General features: G+C 38.6%; 1 pseudogene; it reads right to left on the bottom strand.

Moving 5' to 3' along the window:
* Positions 1–275: 275 nt before the first annotated feature.
* Positions 276–361, bottom strand: LOC122478156 (annotated as a pseudogene).
* Positions 362–9,750: the final 9,389 nt, after the last annotated feature.

Genomic DNA, 9,750 nt, shown 5'->3' with positions numbered 1-9,750 from the left:
TGCAAATCAAGAGTTGGACACTTAACTGACTGAGCCACCAAGGCGCCCCATGACTGCTTTTTCTTAAGAAAAAAATAGTAGCACAATAACTGATTCAAGTAAAATCTGACACAAAACCTCAAAATCTAAAATGGATGGCTGTGAAGATGCTCTGATTGGAGCAGCCGTGTGCTCTCTACTCGGCCTCACCTGCATATTCCCTGCACAAGTCAGAATTTCCGTGGAGCATAGTCTGAGAACAATTCGTCTAATGGAGTGAGCACTGGGCCTGGAATGAGGAGTGGAACTAACTGGCTGTGGGACTTTAAACCGATAAGAACAGATACTACACTTGATCTTAGCCAAAAGGCCGAGAAGCGATTGGCTGTGGGGACTTTAGATGTGTTGCTTAGTGTCTCTGAGCATGGCTTTCTGAATCTATGAAATGGAGAGAATATTAAGTTGGTAGTTAATCACTGAGCACTCACTTTGTATAGAATCACCCTATTGGATACCAGGGAGGATTCAAATGGCATGAGTCAGTCCTTGCCCTTAAAAGGTTTATAACTCGGGGCGCCTGGGTGGCTCAGTCGGTTAAGCAGCCGACTTCCGCTCAGGTCACGATCTCGCGATCCGTGAGTTCGAGCCCCGCATCGGGCTCTGTGCTGACAACTCGGAGCCTGGAGCCTGTTTCAGATTCTGTGTCTCCCTCTCTCTGACCCTCCCCTGTTCATGCTCTGTCTTTCCCTGTCTCAAAAATAAATGAAATGTTAAAAAAAAATTAAAAAAAAAATAAAAGGTTTATAATTCACTTAATACTTTACCGATCTTCTAAAATGCTTATGAAATCCAATAAAATAGCAGGTGCAAATAAGAATAACAACTTGAAAATGCTTGGAAGAAGTGAAAATCACACAAATGCAAAATAACGTTATACGTATTGAATTATCGTTAATGTTTTGAGTGCATCAGAAGGTGGGAAGTTCTGTAAAGGTTAAATGAGACTCCTTTATAGACCTTGAACTGGTCAACTGAGAAGTGTTGTTGCCATCTTGCCCACATCTCCAGAGCTCCCCAGTATTTCAAAGAGTCATGACAAATGCGTCCCATCTGGAACTACTGTCAAGTCCCGAGACCTGGCATGAAACCCACCCAAGGAGAAAGGGCAGTCATTGAGGGAACTTTCCAGGATGCGGAACCTGGGTTTGGCTTGAAGGTATAGCTCTCTCAGTAGGACTCAAGCGACGGTCAACACTACAGTGTACCTTGTTGTGTTAGTGTGTCAGAAAGATAGATGTGGCACATGGCAGTGGGTCCTCAAGGCTCAGCAGACAGGTGCATTTGGGAGCTCCATGAATTGGTAGCAGAATCCTTGCCGATGGTTGGAGATCCAGGGGAGGGAGCTGAGCCCGGCAGGAATACTGGGGCTCTAATCAGAAGAACTTGGAATTAGAAACCAGGTCAGAAGCCCATGCTAAGTGGAGGAAGCCTTTGAGTTCTTAGGGTCTTTCAGGCTATACATTTATACAAGGTGAGTAGAATGCGAGAAGAATTTTTTTCCACTGCAGAACTTACGAGGTGGTAGCCAAAATGGAGAGAGAATAAACGGGGCATAGTTGCTAGAGGAGTTCCCTGGAAGGAAAGTCTTTCCATACCCCTCCTCCCCTGGGAAAGGATATCTCTTTGGGAAGAATTTAAAATGCCCTTTGTTGTTACATTTCCTGTGCACGGTGGCGGTGGCGCAGGGCGCAGTGTATTAGGGGAGGCCATGGGTGACTCAAAATGTTTCCAGATGCTAAAGCTTTTGTTACTTTTCACAACAAAAGGCAATTGAATTCTTTAGACTGTGATTATGGTAATGCTGCATTGTTTTTGTCTGATCAAGAGCTGAGGGCAAAAGCTTTCCAAATTGACAGTTCTTTGCTCTCACAATGCAGGGTAGAGGATGAATTAAAGAGGGCTAGAGTTGATATGGAGAGGCTACCTGTGTTTGGATTAGAGAATACTGCAGCAATCCAAGTGAGAGACACTAGCGATTTGCCTGGGAGTGGCGGCATTGGAAACAATGAAAATAGATTGCAGATATAAAATCAACAGAGCTTGATGATGAGTGGGACACGTGTGTAGTGTGGGAAACGTGCGCTGGGGGGAAGACGACACGAGTGGGAGGGAGGTGTCAAAGGCACAAGTCCTGGGCTTCCGGCTCACACATCCGGATGTATGACGATGCATTAACTAGGAAAGAGGACACTGGAAACAATTCGGTTTGGGCATAGAGAACTCTGAGTTCAGATTTGGACATATTGCATTTGCACTGCTTTTGAGACTTTAAGAGGCAACGTTGAGTGGGAAGCCTGAAGTTCCGGAGAGAGGTCTATGCGGGAGCCATAAATTAGCTGAGTCATTTCTGAGTCACACTATGCATATTATTCTGGAATTTGCTTTTCATTTTTAATATGTCCTGCACATCCTCAATTCGATACATATTAATCTCATTTAATAGTCGTGTAATATTCCATGGTATGTACAAAGGTGCTTTAATTATTCAACCGTTCCCTTATAAAGTCTCTTATCAGATTTAGACTGGCTTCAGTATTTTTAGAAGTATTACAAATTCTGCAATAAACACATTTACATATATATCTTGATATACTAGTGCATTTATGTCTGACGGATAAATTCTCAGAAGTGAGATTGCTGAGTCAAAAGCTATGCACATTTTAATTTTAATAAATGTTTCCAGGTTGCCAGTATAGTGTACTGGTTGAGAGCCTGAGTTCCAGAATAAAAGTGTCAAGTTTCAAATTTTGACTCCACCACTTACGAGCTTCATAACCACGGATAGGTTATTTAATCTCTCCCTTATTCAGTTTCCTCCTCTGTAATTAGGACGTATATATCTCCTGTGGCTATCGTGAGGATTAAATGAGATTATAGATTTTCATACACAGCTTGGAAATTTTTTAGATCTATAATACGTAAAACAACTATTGACAGGTATGTGACAGTGATCCAGGTGGGACTGCAATCTTTGAGAGAGACAGGAAGTATATGATTCAGGTCCAACTTCTACCCAGGGGGAAATGTTCTCCCTGGCTGTGTTTCCCAGGATGGCGGAACCCAAGCAGAGAATGGTAGGTAGAAGAGGCAGAGATCACAATTCTGGGACCGACTAAAGTGGTTGGAATTTGTGAGCAGGTTGCCAGAGAGATCAGAGCCGTGGAGAGGTAACCCCAGAAGGCTGAATGTTGCCATAGCAATTCCTAGCATGTGCCAGGCAGTGGCCTAAGTGCTTCTAGCTTTAATTTAATCTTCATAAAAATCTGTAAAATCTATAATTTATTATTATTCCCAGTTTACGGATGTAGCTTTATTATTATTCCTCTTTGTAGACAAAGGGAAAACGGAGGTACAGAAGGTTAAGTAACTTTCCAAAAGTCACATGGCTCGCAGCGGTGAGCTTGGATTTGAATCCACGCAGCTACTATATCAAACTGCCTTTCTGAAGAGCAAGTGTGCATCTAAGTGTCATACATACATTAAGCCATAAAACAGCTATTATTATCATTCCCACTTTAAAGTTAACTTCCTCCAGCTAGGAAGTAATGGAGCTGAGATTCAAACCCACGTAGTTAGGTTCCAATGTTTTTGCTCTGAAACACCACATAATCTCTACGTTTTTTTTATTTTTTGGAGTTTTTATCAGGAATAGTTACAGAATTTAATATCTTATTTTGATTTTTTTATTTGAGAGAGAGAGACAGCACGAGTAGGGAAAAGGGGCAGAGGGAGAGAGAGAGAGTCTTAAGCAGGCTCCATGACCTGAGCGGAAATCAAGAGTTGGACGCTCAACCGACTGAACTACCCAGGTGCCCCCAGAATTTAATATGTTAATTATTATTTGTTGATATATTTGTTATTGGATTTTCTCTTTTTAAGTTTTTTTTTTTAAGTAGGCTCCATGCCCAACGTGGGGCTTAAACTCATGACCCGAAGATCAAGATTTGTTGCTCTACTGACTGAGTCAGCCAGCAGCCCCTCTTTTAAATTTTTTAACACAAATTACGTTGTTAGATTTCCTAATATCTTTCATGAACTGCTGGATTTTTTTGCTATTTTATTTATAATTTTTATATTTATATGAATAAATCACTTTGTTTTCTTTTTTTGCATGTTTATAATGCTTTATATTTAGGTTATAAAATTATAAATTAAATTGGGAAGTTTCCCGTCTTCTATACACATCCCATAGCTATTTGATGTTCTTTTTTATCTTTCAGATTTTTTCACTCTGGTAAAATACACGTAACGTACAATTTACCACCTTAACCGTTTTGAAGTGTGCACTTCATTGGTATTAAGTACATTCATATCATTATGCAGCCATCGCCACCATCTATCTCCAGAACCCTTTTTATCTTGCAAAACTGAACATTTGTACTCATTAAACTATAAGTCTCCAATCCCTTCCCCCAGCCTCTGGCAACTACCACTCTACTTTCTGTGCATATGTATTTGAGTACTCTGTGTACCTTATAAAAGTGGAATTGAATAGTATTTGTCTTCATGATATGCTTACTTCACTCAGCATAATGTCTTCAAGGTTCATCCATATTGTGGCATGTGTCAGAATTTCCCTCCTTTTTAAGCCTGAATAATAGTCCATTGTATGTTTATACATTTATACCTCCTTTTCTTTGTCCATTTATTTGTTGACGGACACTTGGGTTGTTTCTACCTTTTGGCTATTGTGAATAACGTTGCTATGAACACTGTTGTGGAGATACCTCTCCAAAACCTTGCCTTCAGTACTTTTTGGGTGTATTTGCTGGATCATACGGTAATTTTATTTTTAATGAAAAAAATGTTTATTTATTTGCTTTGAGAGAGACAGAGACAGCACAAGCAGGGGAGGGGCAGAGAGTGAGGGAGAGAGAGAATCCCAAGCAGGCTCTGTGCGGTCGGCACAGAGCCCGATGTAGTGCTCGATCCCGTGAACCGTGGGATCGTGACCCGAGCCAAAATCAAGAGTCAGACGCTTAACTGACTGAACCACCCTTTTCTTTCTTTCTTTTTTTTTTTGTTTTGTTGATAGTAACTATCCTAATGGATGTGAGGTAGTACCTCACTGTGGTTATGATTTGTATTTCCCTAATAGTGATGTTGAGCATCTTTTCGTGTGCTTGACATTATTTTATCATGGGAGATATCATGGGAGAAATATTTGTTTAAGTCCTTTGTCCATTTTTGAATTGGGTTGTTGTTTTTCAGTCGTTGAGTTTTAGGAGTTCTCCACATATGCTGAATGTTAATCCCTCATTAGATATATGGTTTACAAAGACTTACACATTCTGTAGGTTGCGTGTTTACTTTGTTCATAGTTCCTTTGATGCACAAAAGTTTTTAGTTTTTATGAAATCCAGTTTGTGTGTGCCTTTGGTGTCCTATCCAAGAAATCATTGCCAAAGCCAATGCCATGAAGCTTTTGCTCCACATTTTCTTCTAAGAGTTTCATAGTTCTAGCTCTTACTTTTAAGTCTTTGATCCATTTTTAGGTGATTATTGTGTATGGTGTTAGGTAAGGGTCCAAGTTCATTCTTTTGCATGTGAACATCCATTACTATTTGCTGAAAAGACTGTCCTTCCCCCATTGAATGGTCTTGAAACCCTTGCCAAAAAAATCACTTGGCTATATATGCGAAGGTTTACGTCTGGTCTCTCTACTCTATTTTGTTGATTTGTAAACCTGTGTTTATGCCAGTACCACACTGTTTTCATCTCTGAGGCTTTGTAGTAAGTTTTAAAATCAGGAGGTGTGAGTCCTCCAATTTTGTTCTTCTTCGAGATCGCTTTGGTTATAGATATATGAAATTCATGACAATTTATTTTATTTTATTTCTTATTTTTAATTTTTTTTCAACGTTTATTTATTTTTGGGACAGAGAGAGACAGAGCATGAAAGGGGGAGGGGCAGAGAGAGAGGGAGACACAGAATCGGAAACAGGCTCCAGGCTCTGAGCCATCAGCCCAGAGCCTGACGCGGGGCTCAAACTCGCAGACCGCGAGATCGTGACCTGGCTGAAGTCGGACGCTTAACCGACTGCGCCACCCAGGCGCCCCCCTTATTTTTATTTGAGTATAGTTGACACACAATGTTATATTAATCATATAGCTACAACCTTCTGAAAAGAGGGCTATCTCCCCTTTTTCCATTTTGGGTGAGAAGATTGTCATAACCCCTGGAGGTTACTGATTCATGAAAGGGTGGGGAGCTGTTGACTTTGGGGACAGGGTTGGTCTGAGCAACTTTGGGTCAGCTTAGTGACTGGAGTGTGGGTGAGTGGGGGGTGGGGGAAGGTCCTTTAGAGTCTGGGAACAAAGCAGGACAATGGAAATCCTACCCTTTGGTGCATATGTTATGGGGAAGAAATATATAAATCATATTTGAAATAATTTTATCTCATAGATGAATTTTTTAGCATTTCTTTCCTGTTTTTAACATAGTTTTAAAATTATTTTTAAATTTTAAAACATGTTTTTTTTCTGTATTAAAAAAAGAGATATATGTTCACTAGAGAATATTCCAATACACAGATAAGCAAAATTTAGAAATGCAGAGTACTTCTGCAAAAGAGCAGATCAGTGAATGGGGCTGGAAGTTGTGGGAGGTAGAATTGATTAAAAGGGGCGAGAAGAAACTTTTGGGGGGAGATGCAAATGTTTTCTCTTGATTGTGGTGGTGAATACCAATGTGTATAAACTGTCAAAATTTGAACTGTGTACTTAAAATGGGTGTATCTGATTGTATGTAAATGATACCTCTATAAAGCCAATTAATAGTTTCCAAAGTACTGCTGTCATCACCCATATGAAATTACTGTTCATGGGTGTACCCTTGTGTACATTTTCCAGTGATTTTGTATGTATCTCTATATACACATATTTGTTTATGTAAAAATGGTATCATTTTTGACCAACTGGTTTTTAAAAAAAGTTTTTTTAACATTTAATTATTTTCGAGAAATAGAGCCAGAGTACAACCAGGGGAGGGACAGAGAGGGAGGGAGACGCAGAATCCGAAGCGGGCTCCGGGCTCGGAGCCGTCAGCACAGAGCCCGACGAGGGGCTTGAACCCATGGACTGTGAGATCATGACCCGAGCTGAAGTCGGATGCCTAACCAACCGAGCCACCCAGGCGTCCCCATTTTTGACCAACTGTTAAAAAAAGATTGCTTTGGTTATTCCAGGTACCTTGAGATTTCATGTAAATTTTGGGATCAATTTTTCTCTTTCTGCAAAAAGATGTCGTTGAGATTTTGATATAGATTGCACTGAATCTGTAGATTGCTTTGGGTCGTATTGACATCTTAACCATATTAAGTCTTCCAGTACACAAACATGGGGACATCCTTCCATTTATTTATGTCTACTTTACAATGTTTTATGGTTTTCATTATATTAGCCTTTCACTTCCTTAGTTAAATTAATTTCCAAGTATTTTCTTTTCTTTCTTTTGTTAAGTTTTTATTTATTTACTTAGAGAGAGAGAGAGAGAGAGAGAGAGAGAGAGAGAGAGCGCTGGTGGGTGGGGGGGAGAGAGAGAGAGAAAGAGAGAGAGGGAGAATCCCAAGCAGGCTCCACACTGCCAGCAGTGCACAGCCCAGTAGGGGCTCAAACTCACAAACCAGGAGATAAGGACCTGAGCTGAAATCTAGAGTCAAATGCTCAACCGACTGAGCCACCCAGATGCTCCTATGTATTTTATTTTCTGATGCTATTGTAAATGGAATTGTTTTCTTAATTTCCTTTTCAGATCATTTATTGTTAGTATGTTGAAATGCAACTGATTTTTGTGTGTTGACTTTGTGTCCGGCTCCTTTGCTGCATTCATTTATTAGCTCAAGTAATTTTTCCCTTCGTGGGACCTTTAAGGTTTTGTATATGTAAAATCATGTCATTTGCAAACAGAGATAATTTTACTTCTTCCTTTCCAATCTGGATGCCTTTTATTTCTTTTTCTAATAAGAAATAAGAGCCTAATTAGCCTAATGGCCTAATAACTTCTACTAACCTATTTGCTGTGGCTAACATGACCAGTATTATGCTCAACGAAAGTGGTGAAAGCGGGCCTTCTTGCCTGTTTCCTGATCTTGAAAAGCTTTCAGCCTCTCACCATTGAGTATGATGTTAGCCACAAGTTTGTCATAGATGGCTTTTATTACACTGAGACAGTTTCCTTCTGTTCCTGGCTTGCCCATAGCTTTTAATACAAAGTGAAAAGTACATTTTGGGGATACATTTTAGATAAGTCATGATTTCTATTTTAACTTCTTCTTTTTATCCAAGCATTTCTCAGTTTCCAGATCCTTAAGATACTGTTATATTTTTGCTGTTGTTTCTAATTTTTTGTGCCATTCTTAGGGAAATATGGCTTTTTAAAACTTTATGAATTTCTTAAGGTTTCTTTGTGTCAAGTACATGACTGATTTTTACAAATGTTCCGTAGCCATAGAAGAAAATGCGTATTCTTTCCTTGCAGGGGACAGAAATCCTTCCTATCCTTACTAGTTTTTCTGAAAGACATCTATTAACATTTTTCACTTTATATAGTTATATTGCTTTCTCTCTGTAATTCTGGGAGCGTTTGCTCTTATGTTGTTTGGTGCATAAGTACTTGTGAGTTATATCTTACATCTTCTTAGTATCTTAGTATCTTTTACCATTACACCTGTTTTAAGTCCTTGCTCAAATGTTGCCTTCTTAGATAGGCTTCTCTAACCTCAGCTAAGGTATGTCTCACTGCTCTCTCCTTGTTTTTCCTCTCCACAGCATTTATCACATCTAATATACCAAATAATTTACTTTTTTTGTTTAGTATCTATCCTCTGCTACTATGATGCAAGGTCTGCAAATGCAGCTCTTTTATTCTGTCCGGTCGCTGGTTTTTCCTTGTATCCAGAACAATGCTTGACACATAGTAGATGCTCAATAAATAAGTCAATGACCAAATGTTTCTCTTTGTGCCATTTAATACTTTTCACTTTGATTCTCATTTCCTTGTACCAGTATCACAATTCTTGCTTTCTTTTTAATATTTGCCTAATATTTTTTTGCTTTTTCCTTTATTTTCAACATTTATTTCTTAATTTAATTTGCAATTTGTTTCTTTTCCTTCCTTCCTTCCCTCCCTTCCTCTTTCTTTCTTTCTTTCTTTCTTTCTTTCTTTCTTTCTTTCTTATCTTTTTAAAGGGAGTTCAATCCATTTCCATTTTGGGGGATAATTGATATGTTTAAATTTTTCCTTTTTTCTTATTTTATGTTTATTACTTACTATTCTTGTTATTATTTGCTCATTTATCCTTTGTCATATCTAGATTTCTCAGAGTGAGAACATTTCTCTTTTGTCCTATGTTAATTCATAAATTCTCTATTTCTCTAGTGATATGTTTCTACATTTTTGTATCATTTAAAGCTATATTCTTCTATCAAAAGAACAGAATCAAATAAGGTATGTTTTCCAATCCCCAAAATGTTTTACCACTATGTTCAAAGAAATTTCTTACAAAGGTTTAAATGCCTCACTCCCTCTTTTCTGTACCAAATCCCAAACTTTGTTTAAAAAGATAATTTATTTCCAGTATATGACTATATATTTTACTTTACAAAATGTAAATTATAGTCCAATACACCTTTCTTAACATTTATGCGACAGTTTGTGCTCATATTATCATTCATTTAGGTTTTAACAATACATTTTGCAAGAAGGATGGC

Source organism: Prionailurus bengalensis, chromosome X, assembly GCF_016509475.1.
Source record: "Prionailurus bengalensis isolate Pbe53 chromosome X, Fcat_Pben_1.1_paternal_pri, whole genome shotgun sequence".
NCBI lineage: Eukaryota > Metazoa > Chordata > Mammalia > Carnivora > Felidae > Prionailurus > Prionailurus bengalensis.
The sequence above is the reverse complement of the archived record's forward strand: the minus strand, read 5'-3'. Positions and strand labels throughout refer to the sequence as shown.